At 47.1% G+C, this 18,652-nt stretch overlaps 1 long non-coding RNA gene across 3 annotated transcripts; it reads left to right on the forward strand.

Moving 5' to 3' along the window:
• Nucleotides 1–5,137: 5,137 nt before the first annotated feature.
• LOC115353421 lies at nt 5,138–11,431 on the forward strand. 3 transcript variants are annotated; one of them, XR_005930926.1, is made up of 6 exons: nt 5,138–8,274; nt 8,386–8,782; nt 9,079–9,189; nt 9,334–9,569; nt 9,905–11,099; nt 11,220–11,431. It is a non-coding gene; the product is annotated as an uncharacterized LOC115353421 (long non-coding RNA). The 3 variants fall into 3 exon arrangements; XR_005930925.1 differs by having other exon boundaries at nt 5,138–8,026; nt 8,121–8,782; XR_003927579.2 differs by having other exon boundaries at nt 5,138–8,782.
• The last annotated feature ends 7,221 nt before the right edge of the window (nt 11,432–18,652 follow it).

The following is an 18,652-nucleotide window of genomic DNA, read 5'->3' on the forward strand; positions in this document are numbered from 1 at the left end:
TTACTCAGGTGTGTGTCCCTCTTTTTTTTTTTTTTTTTTTTGCACAAAACCCTTCATTTGTCAGTCTTTTTTTAAGGAGAAAGATTAGTCAAGTGAATTTCTACAACAGGTTTTATTTGGCTCTAAGTTCAAGTTTATCGTGGTGCTGGTGCTGATCCTTTTATTTTCCTTCTACAGGGTGGTTGTGACAGGTTGGAGCACCTAATTTGTGCAAGAAGACAGCCCAGAAAATAAGGAAAATGCAACAGCTGGAGAAACCCAGCCCTGAAGGCTGGAATGGTTTTCTTGTGCAGATTTCTCCAAATCACAGCTAAGAAGGGGCATGGCTCGCTGAGAAAATGTGTGCCCTGTAAAATAAAAGGATTAGGAAACCACTTTATAGCTTGTGAGATTTACGGTTTCAGAACAAATGGCTGTAGTTCACTTGGCCTGCAGCTCTAAAGCAGGCCAAAACAAACTGCTTTAAAGCTTTGGTTCAAAAGGAAGGCTCAGATCCCCCCTTACGTGGGTCTTTGTAAATGATGGGAATATTGGAAAGAGTCTTGTGTGTCCTGCAGCACCTCTAAGCTCCCACTTTATGTTGCCTGAATGCGGTAATATTGAAAGGTAAATTTGTTCCAAATGTCCCAGCACAGTGGAAATGTCAACCTGGAAACACAGTGATGGAGGAGAGATTTTTTTTTTAAAATGTGTTATGGGAAGGATTGCAGAGGAAATGTGTGATGTGACCTTTTTTCTGTCTCTCGGAGAAATACAAGCACAAGGCATGGCATCTCGCTCTGTTGAAGAGAAGAACTGTAGTTGTTTGGGGATGAGCAGAGCCAAAGAAGCTTCATTTCATCTTGATTTGTGTTTCCAAGGGAAGCTCGCCTGTGTGGATTCTCTGATGTCTGATAAAGGGTGAGCCCACATCCAGCTATTTCCCGTAGTGAGGGGAACTTAAGGGTGTCTGTGTCTTGTAGCTCTGCAGGACCTGTCTTCCTTCTCCATATTTGTATGAAATCAGCCAGTTGGTTCAAAAGTACTAGTGGAAGGCTTGATAAACTCACACAAATACCCCAGCACCATTACAGGGTTTTAAAAATTCTTTTTCTTTCAGAAGCCGGACTAAAAATACCAAGTCAAAAAATAGCATATGTAGGAGCATGCAGAACTGCTAACACCATTCTGTCTGGCAACGTAGTATATTCTAGCAGACAAACAGGGTAATTAATTTATTTTTTTCTATTGAAAAGCCAGGTATATTAGCATTCTTTTTGTTTTTAAATGCGATACATATAATAGAATTGGATAACATACTGAAGTCTAGATGAGTAAACTTGATTATTCCCAATAAACAGCTCAAATTGAATTTATTCTGAAGGTTTCAGTCTTCCAGCCCAGTCGCATAAGGACTCGCTCTAGCGTGACCGGAGTGATTCTGGCGCAGGGGTGTTTGTCCCTGTCTGATTGCTTCAGATTCATTCTTGACACTGGGAGCCCAAAAGGACTCCCAGGCTGCTGACAGCATTTATCAAGCCCAGCTGCCGAGGAAGGATGCTGATTGTAGGCAGCCCATAGTATGTCATGGAGAAAACATTTCCTTCTACTATGCTTTCCAAGTCGCTGAGGTCCTTCTGTGCAAACAGAGACAACGCTAAATTCCTGCTTGGCAGCCTTCAGCGTGGCCCCACGGAGTCGTCTGCCTACCACAGAGAGCCACCTGCGTTTAAATATATTCACCTTCTTTGCATTAACCTAAATGTGCTCGGGAGCAGTAGGGATGTGCAAGGCAAGCCAAGAAGGAGAGCATCTGTCACTGGCAAATGCGTCCAGATTTTCTAATGAGACTGGCGATCACGGATGCCTCGGGTTTAAGCTGGTTAATTTGCAGCCCCTGCCCAAAAGGCTTTCTAGCAGTATGTGCATGGCCAGTGCCTTTGAAATCAAGTACCATCCAAATGTCTTCTTTCATATAATTTCAGATTTCTCAGTACTCCAGCCATTCTGAGAAATTGTGGCACTGAGAGACCATCAAAGGGGCTTAAAGTTTATAATAATTGGGTTTACTGGATTAGAAATTAGAATAAAATTCTTGCTTACTCACCTTTCAGTAAGTGATTGTATGCTTTGGTGCTCATGACTAACTACTTAGCCAAATGGCCTGATTTTGAAGTTTCAGAGATTATCTTCAATCTCCCATGCAGGTAGCCTGGCTTTTTGAACTGACTTTTTGTATTATTTAAACAGTGAAAAGCAATAATTTGGGAGCTGGAATGGATGCCAAGGAGCCTTGTAAAACCTATGAGTCTTCCACTCTGGCCAAGCATTTCCACCTACCTTATGGGTTGACACTGAGAGAGCAAGTCCAATAATGAGAGAAGAGAAGGAAGAGGTTTCTGGGAACAGGAGCCAAGTCTGTCCTGAGGAAGTACTTAGAGCTTGGTCTGTTGTGGATTTGAGCTCTTCAGGCTTGCACTGAAATGAAGTATCAAGTGACAAGAGCCACATTCACTGCTTTCTACATTACAGCAATAGTACAGAGAAAAGGACATCTTCCCAGTTCTGCGAGCTAAATAGTTACTTTTAGTTTATATCTCCCCCATTCCCAAAAGAGAAGACACACTGGACAACTCCTCCTTTTGTTTTTTTTTTCTTCTGGGAAATGACGGGTGTCCTTGGTTCGCAGCATCACCGAAATTGCCATTCTCTCTAAAACTGCAGCTCAGTATCTTGCTGCAGACACTGGCCAGACCCAGCACCACAGGGAAAACTGCAAAAAATCTCTTTAGGATGTATTATAAGCTGAGATGCCTGAAGCAAAATCTTTCTCCCGGTCCCTTCCTTCTCCCTAGTAGCTTGAGGTTCAGCCACACACTAAGCCATAGGTATTTATAGCCTCCCTTAAGCTTAATATTACTGATTACAGCTCTGGATAATGTTTTTATCCTTATACAGCTAATCTTTCCTTTAAAGGGTACTGGAACTAACCAGGGCTAAGGCATGGACCCATCTACTGTCCTGAAATAGTCCAGCTGTGTAGTTGTGCCCGTTCCCCAGCATGGTCTTGGCCACGCTCTCCAGCAATTTCCAGGGAGAGCATGGCCCTTGGGTCGCTCTCAGCAGGCAGGATGGTTGAGGCCACTGTGTTTTGGTGAGTATTTGGGTGTATGGATGTGGGCTGTGCTGTGCAAATTGTCTTCCAGGCCAGAAAACAGTCCCTGAAATTTCTTATTTACTAGAAGAGATGTAGCCACTAATATTAAGGGGGCTCTGAACTGCAGAGGCACTGGTTGTCCTCTTGTTCTTGGGTTACTGCCTGCCTACAGAGAAGGGCTGGTGGAGTTAACAAGCTGGGAGACGAGGACTTGACAGGGAAGGCAGCAAGGTTCAGGATGGAAGAAGGTTGTTTTCAACAGGGTGAGTAATTAGCACTAGAGCAGGCAGGGTGGATTCATCATCACGCGAAGGCTTCAGGGTTAAATTTGATATTTTCCTGTAAGCTGATGCTCGAGCTCGGTGCAGATGTATTAGCGGAGACAGGGGATACGTAGCTCCCTCCAGCAATAGCCCTACTTCACGGGTGCAAGCCTGCAGACCGCAGGAGAGTGGGTGCTCTTTTCTGCTCTGCGTGCAGGGTCCTTGCGGTCTGTGCTGCACAGGAGGTCAGGAGAGGGGACGACGGCAGCCCCTTCCAGACGTGAACATCCTCCCCGGGTTCATTTTGGGTGATACTCCCTTGTCCCCGTGAGAAATGGTCCTCTCTTGCTGGCGCAGCCAATGCTTGGCAGACTTTTTGTGTGTCTCCTCTTCTTCGGTTGTGCTCGGAGGTGGAGGAGGCTTTCTGTACTGGATGTGACAAGTCAAAAGGAGAGGGGGAGGAATGGTGGTGAGGGGACCAAGGTATTCAACAGAGCACCTATAAGCACAGCTGAAAGGTTGCAAACGATTTAAAAATGGTCCTCGTCATTTCCTTAATGGATTTGATGTGGACACTACTGGTAAAAGTGGTGCTTTTCTTTGCAACTTAAAATGGGTCAGGAATCACTGCCAAAAAAACCATGACTACCAAAAAAAAAAAAAAATCACTACCAAAAAAATCAGTACAAAGTTGAAAGGGTAACTCAAAACAAAGCTCGTATTGCCTTCTTTTTCCACTAAATCCTCTAAACCTTTTAATGTTTCGCAGCTGGTATGGAATCACATCAAATTTCTGATCCCAACTGGTTCAGAGATCCCTAGCTGTCTCTTTGGCCCAACCAGCGGGTGATTAGGTGTTTCAGCGTTTCACTTCGCAATGCCTAATTGACTTCAGAGCCTAAATTTGGTTTTCCAAACTGACTTACTCATATAAGAGCCTGCAGCTTTCTGTCTTTCAATAAGCTAAAATATTTAATGCTGCACGTGGGTCAGGGTAGGACCGTATGCATAGCTGGGTACCAGAGCCCCGGTGATGAACAGAGATTTGCTAAGTAAGTGGGCTGCTACGTCGCTCCTTTAGCTCTTGATTGCTTACGATCACGTCCTCACACTCCAATGTTCCTGTAAGTCCTTTAGGCATTGCAGTACTGAACATTGCTAAATACCTATTAAAATCTGGGCCACAGTCTTCTCTTGCTTGAGCAACTCTCTTGCTTTCGCAGCAATGATCTGTCATTGGCTAAATGTCTTTCGTGAGATGTACGTGAATCCTGCAAAGTCATCATAAAAGTAAAAATTTCTACCTAGACTGGCAGTTCTGTGTTCACATCTTTCATTTGCACCATTATATTTTAATCCATTGTCTGTGACTGTAGAATAAATCCAGAGTAAGAACTACAGGCTTTAATGAAGATAAACCAGATTTTCTCTGCAGGTAAATCGGCAGCATTACCTGCTCGACTAAGAAATTGAATTTTGCCATTGCTTTGTTACATTCTTAATGGTTGTTACTTTTTTTTTTTTTAAACAGCTGCCAAAGCTGAATAGTGGCTGATTTGTGTCCAGTGAAGAACAGACTTGGACTAAATGGAACAGCTGCACAAAGATGTTCAACATAATAGGTAATGCGAGTCTTTAAACAAAACCCAGTGCCATCAAAGCCAAAATCCGAAAAGCTCTTAACAAAAAACATATTTGTAAAGAACAGATGGAAAGAAAATTGTTCTGAGCTGTATAACAGGATCACATGAATCAGCCCAGCAGCAATGGCACACAGAAACCTTCACACATGACCAAAAAGCATAACCAGAACCAGACACGATACCAATATCACCAGCTCCTCAAAAAGCAAGAGAGAGGGTGAACAATGTCCTGAGAGGCTGAGGACAGGCAGGAAGCACAGTAGTTATAGAGGTGTTTTATCTCCGTAAAGCTGGGGTTTGGGAGATTTAGGAAAGCATCATTCCAATACATTTTTCAACAGATCAGTTAAAAATACAGCCTCGAGCTTTCAACCAGTCCTTTTTACGTGCAGTAGGAAGCTGGTGATAATCGAGCTGTCCAAAAGACGAAGCAAAGCACTCCGGTATATTCCCCTGCGTATTTTTATGTTATTTTTGCCACTAGATGTCTCTGCTGACTTCACAGTGCGCTGGGTGAGCCGCTCGCCCTGGTCAACAGGAGACACCAAGGTGGAAATCAAGCTGGGACAAAACCTGCTTGTGACTTTCGTTCCTGGGGGGTTGTTTCTGATTAATAATATCTTCTGTTTAACACAGAGATAAGAGTCTGAGAGCTTTCTCAGCTATCTCCCTTTTTTCAAGTGTCAGAATGGGAATAAGACACTTGCTGTCATCCATCATTACCCCTATTTCAGAGTACTTGTTGCCTACTCTGACATTTTGATTCTCATCCCCTTCCCATCTCCCTGATGGTCTCTTTGTTTCTTTCCAGGGGGTTTGTTCTCCTTGGATCTCATACACACCTACGAGTGCTGTGGACTAAGAGCAGGCAGCGTTGCCTCGAAAGCACCCTGTGGCCAGCAGAAAGGGCTGTGGGATGCTGTGTAGAGCTCAGGGTGTCTGAGCAAAGCACCTTTTCGATAGGTGCTAATGACAGATGTGAGAATGATGGGAGGGAAGTCATGGGGACAACCTGTATCATCAGGTGCAGATGTTGACTCCAAGTTCCTGTACTCCAAGATTTGAGGGGGCTCGAGGTTGGAAACCATGTCAGATGGTGCCTAAACTGTGCAGTCCAGGAGCCAGGACTGGATAAAACTATTACAGCAGTGACTGTGTGTCTTCTGGAAGAGAGCTGGTTGTCTTCTGCTGGCTTACAGCAAGGTGGACAGGCTTAGTGCATCCTTTGGCCATGGCTGCAGGATTGCCCCCGGTGACTGACAACTTATACCGAGAGTTGTGGAACAGTCACGAAATGGGAGGTGCTGGAAACTGCAGCAACTTTGATACTATAGCTCTTAAGATGTAAAGGGTACCCAGCCCAGAGGTGAAACAATGTGTGCCTGAGGTAGAAGCTGTGGCCCCAAGCGGGATGCTCATATTGCCCTTGATGCTACAGCAATGCTGTGCCTGAGGTTTCTGATAACCCGAGCAAGAGCAAGCCTGGCATTCATGGCGGTGGTTTGCACTTGTGACTGGAGCACCAGGGCTGCAGTGGAGGCCACTGCCATTTGCCTGAGATTTGAAATCCAGTCCAAAATGGTGTTTTGCCATTGATGTCACCACAGGGACTAGTCCCTGCCCTAGGAGACCTTCTCCCCTCTTGGATGGACATGAGCATGCCCTGATAGGTTTGTGAGCGCACGTGAAGTCTCAGGGTTATAATCTCTTCACCATTACAAGGAATAGATAAACTCAGCAAGACTTCAAAAAAAATCTTCAGCATTTCCCCTTTTTGCAGCTCACCACTCTGTGTTTCCATTCATTCCTGACAAAACCGAGAAGCTTTCAACACCAAATAACACCTTCCCAATTTCACCGTGTTCCCACGACAGTTCAGGGCAGTGTCCAAGTGCAAGGAAATTCCAGGGATGCTCAGAGGCGTATCTCAGGGGAGGAGCTTGGAAGAAAATATCACAGGGTTCATGTTTTAACAGGCTACCCTCAAGATAATGGTGAGAATTAGAGAGTTTTCTCCCCTTTCCATTATTTAGCTCTGTATCTCAGCAATTATCAGAAAGGAAGTGCTGCATGGGATAGGTGGGGCTTTGACAAACAACGGTACGATACAAATTCTGGGACTGGCAAATATTGTCAAAATATCTTCTGAACTCACATGACAGCACACTCAGTCTGAGTTTAAAACCAGTAACTGCAGGAAGAGAAGGTGGGATCCAGAGCTCGGGCTGGTCCCCGAGTCTGATATGGCATCTCCAAATAACAGACCTGAGAACTGGAGGAAATGTGGCTTTCTCCTCTCTTTACCTGCTCCTGGAAAAGCTGTGCCTAAAACTGACATGTTTGCATCCAAATCCCTTTTCTCCTTTCTTCATTTACTCTGCTTGCTTTGTTATGATTCAGGTCAGCAGTAAACCTGGGCATAGGACTGAGTGGGGTTCTGAACTGCAAAGGGATGCTTTCCCACTCTGGGGGTAAGGTAACACACTTAACATCTCCGTTTCTCAGTTTGACCATCTTAAAACAGGGAATAGCAATATCGACCAAAAGAGGTTGTGACATTTAAATGCTTGACAAGTCCTGGGGGACAGAGGTGCCGCTGAACTGCATGAGCTCCTGTGGCACACTGAAGAAGAAAACTAGTAAGGTTATATGTGCAAATTGTGCTCCGGCATGGAGACTATTTCCAGGAATCAAATATCATACAAAAACCCCTCCCTTAAACTTGTGGTTGCATCCATGGAAATTAATGGCATTATCTGTGATTTGTCATAGAGAACTGATAATGACCTTAGCACTTAAAAGATGTTACAGGGGGCCTTTTTCCCCTATTTGAAGTCTGGGTGAGGCTAGCTTGATTATCAAGTTTGATCTAATTCATCATCCGGCTCATTGACTTTCATTCAGTGGTTCTTACAACGTGCTCCAAAACCTGTGGTGCCTGGACTACTTTGATCATACATGGAGATGGGATGTTACAGCCACAGGTATGAAGAAACCAAATTGGCTAATTCCTTCATTAAATCAGAGCAGAGGGAAGAGCTGGAACCCAAATAGGGATGGGACACTCTCTTTTTCTAGCCCCTATCAGCTTACCCATCCAGTAGCTGCTGTCTCTCCCACTGACTCCAGGCAGATGTTGAACAAGCCTTGTTCAGGGTAGTTGAATGCCTGGTTTATGGACAGAACCGGTTGCACAGAAAAGGCCATAAACACAATGTAAAGGAAAAAAGAGGTGGGACTGAGTTTTTTGTTTGGGTTTTTTTTTAACGTCTTCCTTCTCCTCCTCATAAATAATATAGCCAATTAGGTTTTGGGTTCAATCTTGGTCTCTCTTTGCTTCCAGGCGATCTCCTGAACCCTTGATCCTCACTCATGGGGTGAGGTTGGACCTCGCTTGGCCAGTGTTCACTGGTGAGGCTGTGGCACCATTGCTCTTGCAAGCAAATATAACTTTCTGACTACATCCACGCTAATAACCAGCACAGGTCTCAGCTGGCCATGCAGCTAAATTTTATGCATGGTCCCTGGAAGAGTTTTGGCCGGTCCCAAACAGTCCAGATAGTCTTCCCAGTGACGGGGATGGATGTGACCAACCTGTTCTGGGAAAAAATAGAGATTAATGATAAAGGTACAGACCCTTCCATCTCATCTGGCCATCGGGCCAGGGAACAGGCCTTGGCAATGCTCCTTTTGCTGGCATAAACGGAGATACTAAAGTGCCTGCTCTAGAAGATGTTCTGGTAAGATGAGCTGCATGCATCACAATGTTTCAGCTTTTTACGGGTTTGTTCAGTTCTGTCCTTTCCCGCATATGAACTGCTTTTGGGAGCTTAATCCTAAAGCTGGCAGGGAAGAGATGGGGAGGGAGCAGAACAGGTTTTATTGGATCACTTTTACTTGGGGCTGATGTCTCCAGCTTTCCAAGGACACCTTGCATCTCACTGCTTTGCTTGAAGCGTGAAGTCAAGGAGTTTGGCAGCAACTGAGCAATCAGTCACTCCTCTGCTTTAAAACTTTCCCTAATTCTTCGTTCCAGTAAGAACCACTGAATTCAAAGTTGGAGATCATATCCAGGGTGGATGCTGAACGCAAGGATGCAGAAAAGATTTTGAGTAAAGTTTACAAGCAGCTTCTCAAATGGCTTGAAGTAAGTTCCCTTGGCTGTATTATTTCAGTTGTTTTCCCAACTCATCCCTCCTTTCCCTTGTAAACTGTTTGTACAGAGGGACAGCTACATCTATACTTCATAAATGTTTTGTTCTGATCCTGTATCACATTTTGGGTCAAACAGGAGATGAGATTTCCAAACTTCAAGTAACCCACATCTTTTAATAAACTGGCCTGATATGAAGAACTTCTTACCTGATGATTCCTGGGTCAGCATTTCCAAACAAAGCAGGAAAAAAAAACATTTCCCTAAGCTGAATCCTCTTTCTGTAAGAGCAGCCTTCACCCCCAGGCAACTGTACCACCCCATCAGAGCCCAGCATTCAGCTCCCACCAAACAGCAGTGCTCGCTGAAAGCAGGTGAGTGCCAGGAGAAAGAGAGGCGATGGCTAAAGGGGATGGGGAAGATGAGGCAGAACGATAATTAGAGTGGCTCTAAGCCCATTGCTGCAAATTGCATCTTCTCCCAAAAGCCTTATTTTCTGAACAGATGCTGGAGAGGAGAGTTTAAAAAATAATAGCCGTATCTAGATTTAGGATACATCAGATCTCTAAAGTATTTCTTATCCTGCTTGCACTTTACACGTGTTTTACAGTGCCAGGAACTACCCATGCCAAAGGTCAGTGATACGTGGACACAGTCTGTGTGACATTGTCATAAATTAATGGTGATCTTCATCATTATCTCACTGCAGCCAAGGACTGGTGCTGGATCAATGAGGCAAAGGGAATTCATCCATGGAAATGCAATCTGCATGGCTGAACATGGATAAGGAGGAGACAGCAGGAGTGCTGGACAGGGTTGACCGTGCACCACAAATTAGGGGGGGAAGAAGCCAGTGAGATTTTTCAGACAGTCTCTCCGTGTGCAGTTAGGATGAAGTTAAGCTCAAGGACTCGGCAAAGCATTTGGTTGTAGAAGCAGCAGAAGGATGAAGGCGAGTGGAGGTGCTCATCACTGAGGGCAGTAGGAGGCAGGTAGGACACATGTACATCAGGGTTCAGGTCAACTGTAGCCATCTAAGGGCTTCAAATAAGCATAGCTGACTGGTGAAAAGTGAGATATTTCCAGAGGGCGGTTGTAGGACTATGTTAGATAGCCAAATTGGGGGGGGGGCTTGCTTAACCCTGATGATACCCTGCTCTCTGTTTTCACTGTGGGAGAGCACTAGGTGACCATCTTCTGCTGGACTTAAGTCGATGAAAACTCCCCCCCACCTCTTATGGATGGAAAAACCAGGAAAATCCAGGCGTGAATGCCCAAGTGACAGCTTGTAAGAGACACAGCCAACAATCAGCTGCAAGTGTGAGAAGGGTGAGAACAGGAGGCTAAAAGAAGGGCTGCCGGGGTGCCAAACGGGAGAGATTATTCAAGTGGATCAAAGGAAAGGGAAGCAGGACATGATAATCTGGGACAGCCCTTCTCCAGGATGGGATCTATTGGGCTGCAAGCTCACATCTGCAGGGAAGCAGCAGGAGCCACAGGGACCGGCTCTCTTAAAGCAGGACTGGATGAAGAAGCAATGCGTGTGCTCTAAGGAAGAGTCCCAGAGCAGGCAGGGGACATCTGTATTGAAAGACATCTCCAGATTTTATTTCGTCATTGTTTTAGAAGGAATAGTAGTTCATCTGGAGACTGTTGGGACTATTGTCAAAGTAAGGCAGTAATCCATGGAGCAAATCCCCACCTGGCCTTACTAAAGGAGGTGACTTCACTACAGTGAGTGAAGCTGCTGCAGCTTTTCTCAGAGGAGGCTGTGAAGATGCTTTTGGGTGAACGCGAGTCACACCACGGATCCGATTGCCACTTCTGAACCCTCTGGCTCTGGGGACCATGAGGTGGCGCAGTTACCCTGGATATCAGATCACAGCTGGCTGCACACTGGCCAGGTATCTTCCCAAAATACGTGTCCGCTCCCCAGCTGCATAACTACAACCATGTGTTAAGGAGCTGCTGCTTTATACGCTGTATAGCTACATCACCTAACCCCTTTTTTTTTGCCTTCCCAGGGAGTCGGTGAGGTACTGCGGGACAAGAAAGAGCAATCAAGCGTATTGCGCTCTCCTGTTAGCAAGTGTGGACCTTGCAAGGATCCCTTTCCTCTCCTTTTCTTAAATAGGGCTTTAAAAAAATAAACTAACGGCAAACGCATTTTATGTTTCCCCCCTGGAAAGCACTACAAGGACATCGCTTGTTTTATTAGCGGGGCAGCGGGATGCAAAATAACAGACACAGACCACGTGGCAGAAGGTGTTGGCAGTGGCTACCCTCCCTCTGCATGCCCCATCTCCAGGAGTGGGAAGAAAAGGTCTGAGAGCTGTGTCCTGTTTGGAGGTAGTCTCATTGCTGTCTGTCTCTGGGTCCCTTTTGGGCTTGTGAAGGGGTGGTAGCTCCAGTGCCTTGACTGATTTCCAGGGAGGGGGGGCTGTGTTGAATCTCCCTCAGGTTCCCCATCGGTTTGAACTGGATCTGTCTTTTTTTTCCTGCTTCCCCTTCCCACCGTTTGGGTCGTCTTGCTGTGTGCTCACAGATTGCCCCAGGGGTTTCAGTGGAAAATCTGCTTCTGCTCATGAACTGGGACACTCAACTCCGCGCAGTGAGGACAACCTGAGTCCTGTGTTTCACGTGAGCTCTATCCTGGGAATAAAAATGCTTTGGGATACAAAGAGCGTTTCCTCTCTGGGATGCTCTGTTTGCTCATGCAATGGCTGCAGCTTCGCTCAACCTTGAGTTTGCCTCCAAAAGCTATGGTGAAACTGAAGTAGGTGGATCTTCTTCAGCTCCTGGCAGTCAGCATGGCCATAACATGCACGCGGTGTTACACACATGGGTGCAGTGTGGTGCTGCACAAGCACCCGTATGGGAAACACACCCTGTCAGTAGGTTTTGGTATTTGTTCCCTAGAGCGTCACTGATCCTGAGCGCGATACGGTGCAAACTCACCCTCCTGCTCCACAGGCGCGTTTCGCTATGTCTATATATGTCCTCCCAGCGCGTCAGGCCCTGATTCTTATCACCTGTACACTTGAGAGATCAAAACAGCCGTAGAAAGGCTTCTCCAGACTCGGCTGTGAGCGCCCGCCTGCCCCCGGCCACATTCCAGCACAGGAGAGGAGCTCCGTGCCCTCCTGTGCAAGCACCACACCAGCACTATCTCCTCCCTTGGCCAAAAGTGCAGATCTCTGGCATTTGAGGGAGACCACTGCTGGTCAGAAAGCCCAACGGGCACAGATGCCGCCTTTGGCTCCAAGGAGAGAGGGGACAAGCACCCCATGAAAAGCAAGGAGCAGAGGGGCCGCTTGTCTGGGCATGCCCACCTCTTCTGGAATGCTTTTGCATTTGCCTTCCAAGCTCAGTACAATGTCCACCATATCCTGCCTCAAGCCAGACCGGCGTTTTGGCAAGGCTTAGCACAGAAAAGCCCATTCATGGCACAGCTTCACCCTACAGGCACTGCGCTGAAGTGGCCAAGCCGTGAGACCAGCCTTCCTCTGGGCACCTCAGAAGTCCAACCAAACCCCCATGAGATCCAAATCTCCCTTCAGGAGTGCCCTCCTCCACCCATCGGGTGCGCAGGGCTCCTGAATGAACATGCTTCAGGGTGTAATTAATTACATTTAACATTTTCTTCGCCTTCCAAAATTGCCTCCCACCTTCCACCGGCACTTCGTGCGTTGCTGGTTCCTGGACCAGCTACCCAAAACCTGCGCGGTCTCCCGCTTGGGTGGGCCGAGATGTGGAGATGTGATGCCTCCAGTCCCCCATTTCATCTCCAGCCTTGGGGCAGCACGCTGGGATCAAGGATGGGGGCAACTGCTCCAGCAGGGACCTGGCCACCCTTGACATCTCCAGTTGGGTTGCACTCAAGCTTCCCCCACGCTCCCCTGATGCCTGACCCAGGCATCGCATCGGCTTTTGCTATCAGCTCCCGGTTGCGAGCCGAGCCCTGCAAACCTATGCATTCCTCCTTGCTTACACACCGCAAGCTTTATTTGTTTTAATGAAAGGGGCCCCTGATAATTATTAACATATTTAATTATTTTTACTCTGAGTCACTCGGCTCGGGCGTGGAGTGATCACAAGGATTGCTTTACTACAAAGACCCAGCCCTGGAGCGTTTGCACCACCGAGTAATCACCCTTCACAGACGGAGCTCCCATTGATGCCTGCCTTTCCTCCCAGTTTGAGCTGCTTTTTACTTCACTGGGAAGTGCCGGCCTCAAAAAGAGCAAAATTGGGCACATTCAGACAATTTGCAGGGCTAAGGCTTTGCACGCTGAGGTTGCTAACTCCGGGACGGAGCTGGCCGGGAATGATGTTCATCTGAGCTGTACTCCAGCCCCGCACCTCATGGGGGGGTGTTAGTCCATCTTCCCCCCCCGCCATGAAAATTGCACCACCACATCCAGCACCCCCCTCCCCAGGCTCGCCAGCAAGTTACGTGGCCTCGCACCAGCAATCAGAGCACACTGCAATTAGCGGTGTTTGTCTGAGGAAACTCATAACTCTGCACTTCCACATGATTTATGAGGTTCCCCAGCCCGGGCTGGCCCGTGAGCCGCGATCATTCCCAGCCCCGGCAGTTCACGGTGAGGCTACCCGGGGCGGTCCGGGTGTTTTTCCTCCCCTGATGTCCACTGGGGCTTTGCAGGGAAGCGCTACCCTTGGCGAATGCCCCCCATGAGCCCCCGAGGTCTGGGGGGGGGGTTGGCCGGGGACCAGACCCTCGTGTCCGGGGTGCATTTGCATTGGGGTGCACCCACGCCATCCTGAGAGAGCTTGGTTCCTGCTCTCTCCTCCGCGCCCCAGGACTTTCTCCCCAAAATAAAACAGGACCCTGTGATTTGTGGATCCCACAGGACCGCCTTGGTCCTGGGCATCCAACATCCAGGAGAATCTGTGTGGCTGGCGAGCAAGAATTGCTTTAAGTCTCTGTCCCACCAGTGATGCAGGATCGTATTTGCCAAATCCACAGATACAAGAAAAGTGAGGGAGGGACTCGAGGATGCGCAAAGGAGGCCTTGGCAGGGCTGGGAATTAAGCAAAAATCTTCAGACACCTTAAAGAAGCTGTTGGCCCTTGTTGAAATCCGTATTTAAGAATAAGTCTTTGGTTAAATACATATATATATATATTTATACAGAGAGAGAGAGGAAGGGGTGGAAATAAATAAATTTCACAAACCAAAACCTGCACAATTTTAAACAAATAAAATCTTTTAATAAAAACCAGAACACTGATGCTACTTTAAAAGGCTACAAGATAAGGGCCAGTCTCTGCTTTCCCTTGAGGGAAAAGATTGGAAAACAGTGATCAGACTGTTCCTGCTAAGGCTGGGTTGTGGCTCAGAAAGCCTTTTTTTTTTTTTTTTTTTAATTTTTTTTGGTCCATAGTGTTTTACCAGCTTTTTTTGTCAGCTGTAATAATAGCAGCACTTCTTTTGTCTTGGCTGTTTTCACTGAAGACTCCAGGGAGCAGAGCTGGTGTCCCAGCATGTAAAGGCTTGTCCCCACCGAAGCCCATTTCTAGTCTTGGTCAGGGCTTTGGGTGGGCAGCAATCACCCTAAAGTCCTTATATTTTTTGTGTTGTTTTGTCACTCTAAAATCTTTGTGTGTGTCTTCAAGCAGCCCCCAAAAGCCACATGGTGGCAAGCTGCCTGTGAGACCCCGTAGGCAGGAGGTGCATGGGGAAGGGTCAGAAGAAGATGTGTTTGGAGTTAATTTTTGCTCCTGTGCCTTAGGAACAGCCCGGACCCTGTGATAGCCATCCAGCACCTCTCGCCAAGCACCATCCCAGCCTCACACCAGCTTTTCTGGGGGTGTTTAGCAGCTACAATCCTGCTTGCTGTGGATGCGGCGGCGAAAAAGCAAATGCCTAAGTGTGGGGTAAATTCCCAAGCTCAGCTCCATCTTTACCCAGTACAGGGAAGAGTTGGGGTTCCGAACATCACATAATTACAAAATAAGAGGGACTCCTCTTGTTTAGAGATGCTGCAGGCTGAGGTGAGTGATAAATGGGAGAGTGGTGCCCAGCTCCACTTGTGGATGCTGCCCCCGAGGAAGAGGGACTTCACCGAAATGGCAGATAACGGTAGCGGGAAAGTGCCATGGGAGGCTGGAGAGAAGCACGGGGAGAAGCACCTGGGGCCCCAAAAGTGCAGGAGTTGGGAAGAAGCATCATGGAGAGCCATCTCTCCTGTTTGCTCCAGATTGCAGCAGCTGAGCATCATCTCCGGACATGTCAGGATCTCAAAATCTCTGCATTACTTGAGCCTGGGTTATTTTTGATCCAGAAGGGCTGCCTGAGCTAATTCCCAGCTTGCACGAGCGGCTGTCCTGGCAAAATGGAGTGAAAGACCGTGAGTGGTGACCCTCTCATTGCTGCCGCTGTTAAGAACAGAGCTGCGCGATCGCAGCATCCTCTGCTCCCCATCCCTTCTGCAAACCACCAGACAAAGCTCCTTTATTGCAAGGCCAGAGCAAGGAGGGGAAAAAAACAGGGCCATTAAAGCCGAGACTATATTAAGCCACAGAAAACCACAAAAATAAGTGCCTGCAATCCCAGCAGCGCTAAACCTGTCCGATGACTTCCCCTCTGAAACCAATCTCAACCTGACCCGGGTGGGAAAATGCCTGTAGTCGTAACCACCCCATCATGAAAACACAAAGTGAGGCATTTATCTGAGCGTTTGATTGCACAGCTCTGCGCTGTGATTTGCTCCGCTCTGCAAAATAACAAAGCCAAGACGCTGCAGGTAACAGTCAGGCCAAGAAGTCTGTGAGTTTCATTCCCTACAAGTGAGTTTTGGCACAGTAGCTACTTCACACCCAATTAATTACTTCAGCACCAGATTATACTTGCAGGCTCCAATAGAAGTGATAATAGGAACCAATTAAATTAATTTATATTTACTTTGTAAGCATATTTTCCTTTGGTAAATCTTTGCTTTAATTTGACAGATTGGACTCCAGCATTTTGTTTTTGTTAGGAGATACGGCCCTAAATCCAAAGGAACAAATCCAAACCTGTAAAACCGAGAAGTCCTTCCCTTTCAGGTTCAAAAACATGTAGGACAAGGAGTTAAAAAAAAAAAAAAAAAAAAAAAGAAAAAAGAAGAATGTATGCACGTGCCCGGACTAATAAAAACATACCGTGAAATGTGCGGGGAGGTGCCAGCATGTCTTGCTGGAAGATCATGAGCATGAGCTGGGTTGGAGGTGGTGGTTGACAAGATGTCCATGCCAGAGGTCAAAACTGAGATAAGCTTTCATGTCACAGTGGGCAGGCTCACAAAACAGCTTGCAGGGGAGAGAGCCACGCTCTGCTGTCGGGGGACTGGCTTGCTAAGCGCAACTGGTTAAAATGGGATGGTCCCTGTTTATGCCATTATATTTTGGCATAAACCTTAAATGGTTAAATACTTTTGTGCTGTAGTAGCATACGAATGTCTGCTCCTTTTGCACCCAGTTTGGATGTCTCTACAGCACATAGACCTGGGAATAGCTGAAGGCCTTTGTGTCTTTTGTGAACTCCATATAGTATGTCTCAGAAGTGAACGATTTATAATTCATTGCATTATCTCATCCACGTCTCAGGGAACAACCGTAATAAAGTATGGTACCCGTCAGCTAAAGAGTGGCCTGCCAGAGACAGAAAAAGCCATGAAACCAGACCTGTGCCCCCATGTGTGATGCTCTATTTTTATATCTATCCCTGTTAGCCTTCCCTGTCCTGCCGCCAGCCCTTCCTTCCTCCCTTTTCCCTCTCCAGCACTGTCCTCACCAGCCTCCAAGGGTTCATGAAGTGAAGACCTTGTTGTCACCCCGGTGAAACCGTTCCTGAAACATTTAAGGCACTTTCTATCCTTTCTTCTCCTCTCTTCACTCTTGAACATCTATCACAGAGAAGTGCAACTCTAGCAAAACCATCCTTGGAAAACCAAACCTGGAGACCTACCAGAGCCCTCCACTGCTGCAGGACAGGCTGATCCGGTGTTTTCCCACAAGCTTCAAGCAACGGACTGGGAATTGCAGTGTGAACCACATTGTCCCTTGTTAAAAACCTCCATCGAAGTTGGTAGAGTCTTTATGGTGGCTTCCGCTGTTGGCATTAAATCATGGACCCCATTAAAGGTAGCAGGGCTAGGGACACCTAAGACGACAGCGTGGCCCTGTGGCTAAGAGATCAGGAGAAAAATTTCTTTGCGCAGATGATGGTGGGCTGGACATGTGCAGGATGGGAGCAAATACATGTCCTCATGGACCCTCACTTTGACTACACGGAGAGGAGCTGGGCTGAAGCCTCTGCCTTCCTCCGAGCTGGCAGGAATGAGGACACGATGGGGAAAACCTGCCCCTTTCTTTCCCTGAGGGATGAAAGTCAGGCAGCTTACCAAAATTGCCAAAGAGGCTTTGGGGACAATTTAATGCCTTTGGAAAGCCACTGAGCTCCTTTTGGGCTCTGGAAATTTACTACTTCCAATGTTGCTGTTTTCTTAGCCTAGCATAGTGTGTGGATTTTACAGCCGTAGAGTTGCTACTCATTTTTCACCCTCTGGATGGTGATTTATGTGTTCTGGAACAAAGGTTAAACCCTCTTCCTCTCCTTGTTAGTGCTGTTTCACACGCTTCACACAGATCGGTGCCGTTGCACTCGGAAGAGTTCGTTGGCCAAGGTCCTATAAAATCCAATTTTCTCTTCATTTTGGATATCCCATGCTTTAAGTCTGGGAGATGTAGGGGTGTCTCTTCTCAGCAGACCCACAAACAAGAAGTCTTCAGTGCAATGCAGTGGAGAAGGATCAGGAAAAAAAAAAGCATCTGCAGGACAACACAAGTACTCCCATCTCCTCTGGCCTATACCAGTGAGTCAATAACATCAGGCTGCCACAAAGTGCTGGGTAGGTCCCTGTTTTCTTCGCCCTTGCAAAGGAACGTTGCCCGCTCAACAGCGTGCTTGTGAAGGTAGACATGCATTCGACAGGTCAGCAACCTCGTTTGCTCCCCTCCAACTCTTCTGCAAAAAAAAAAAATCAAGGAAATAAAAACATTGTGTGAAGTGAAGGACATGCTGCATCCTTGCAGTCTAGACTTCACCAAACCTATGTTAACTAATTTCCCTTTTCTGACTCATCATTTTCCCTTTTAAGGCCCAGCTTGCTTTCTGCTGGTGACGGCGATGGAGAACTGTGTGTGGACGGTCTCTGTGGCTTTAGCTGCTGCATTCCTACGGGGCTGGGCTGTAGATGGGGTCATTGCTGACAGCCAGAGGTTGGCCCTGAGCTGAAGGCACCATTACTAATTTGTGCATCCCATGACCCATCTGCCGGTGACCCGTGATGGATGAAGCTGTTGCAGGTGGTCAGTGTCCTGAACCTAGAGGAAGGCTCCAAGACGTGGTTCTTCATCCACAGTGAGATATTTAATTGCTTTACCACCACAC

This window comes from Aquila chrysaetos, chromosome 19 (genome assembly GCF_900496995.4).
Source record: "Aquila chrysaetos chrysaetos chromosome 19, bAquChr1.4, whole genome shotgun sequence".
NCBI classification, from domain to species: Eukaryota; Metazoa; Chordata; class Aves; order Accipitriformes; family Accipitridae; genus Aquila; species Aquila chrysaetos.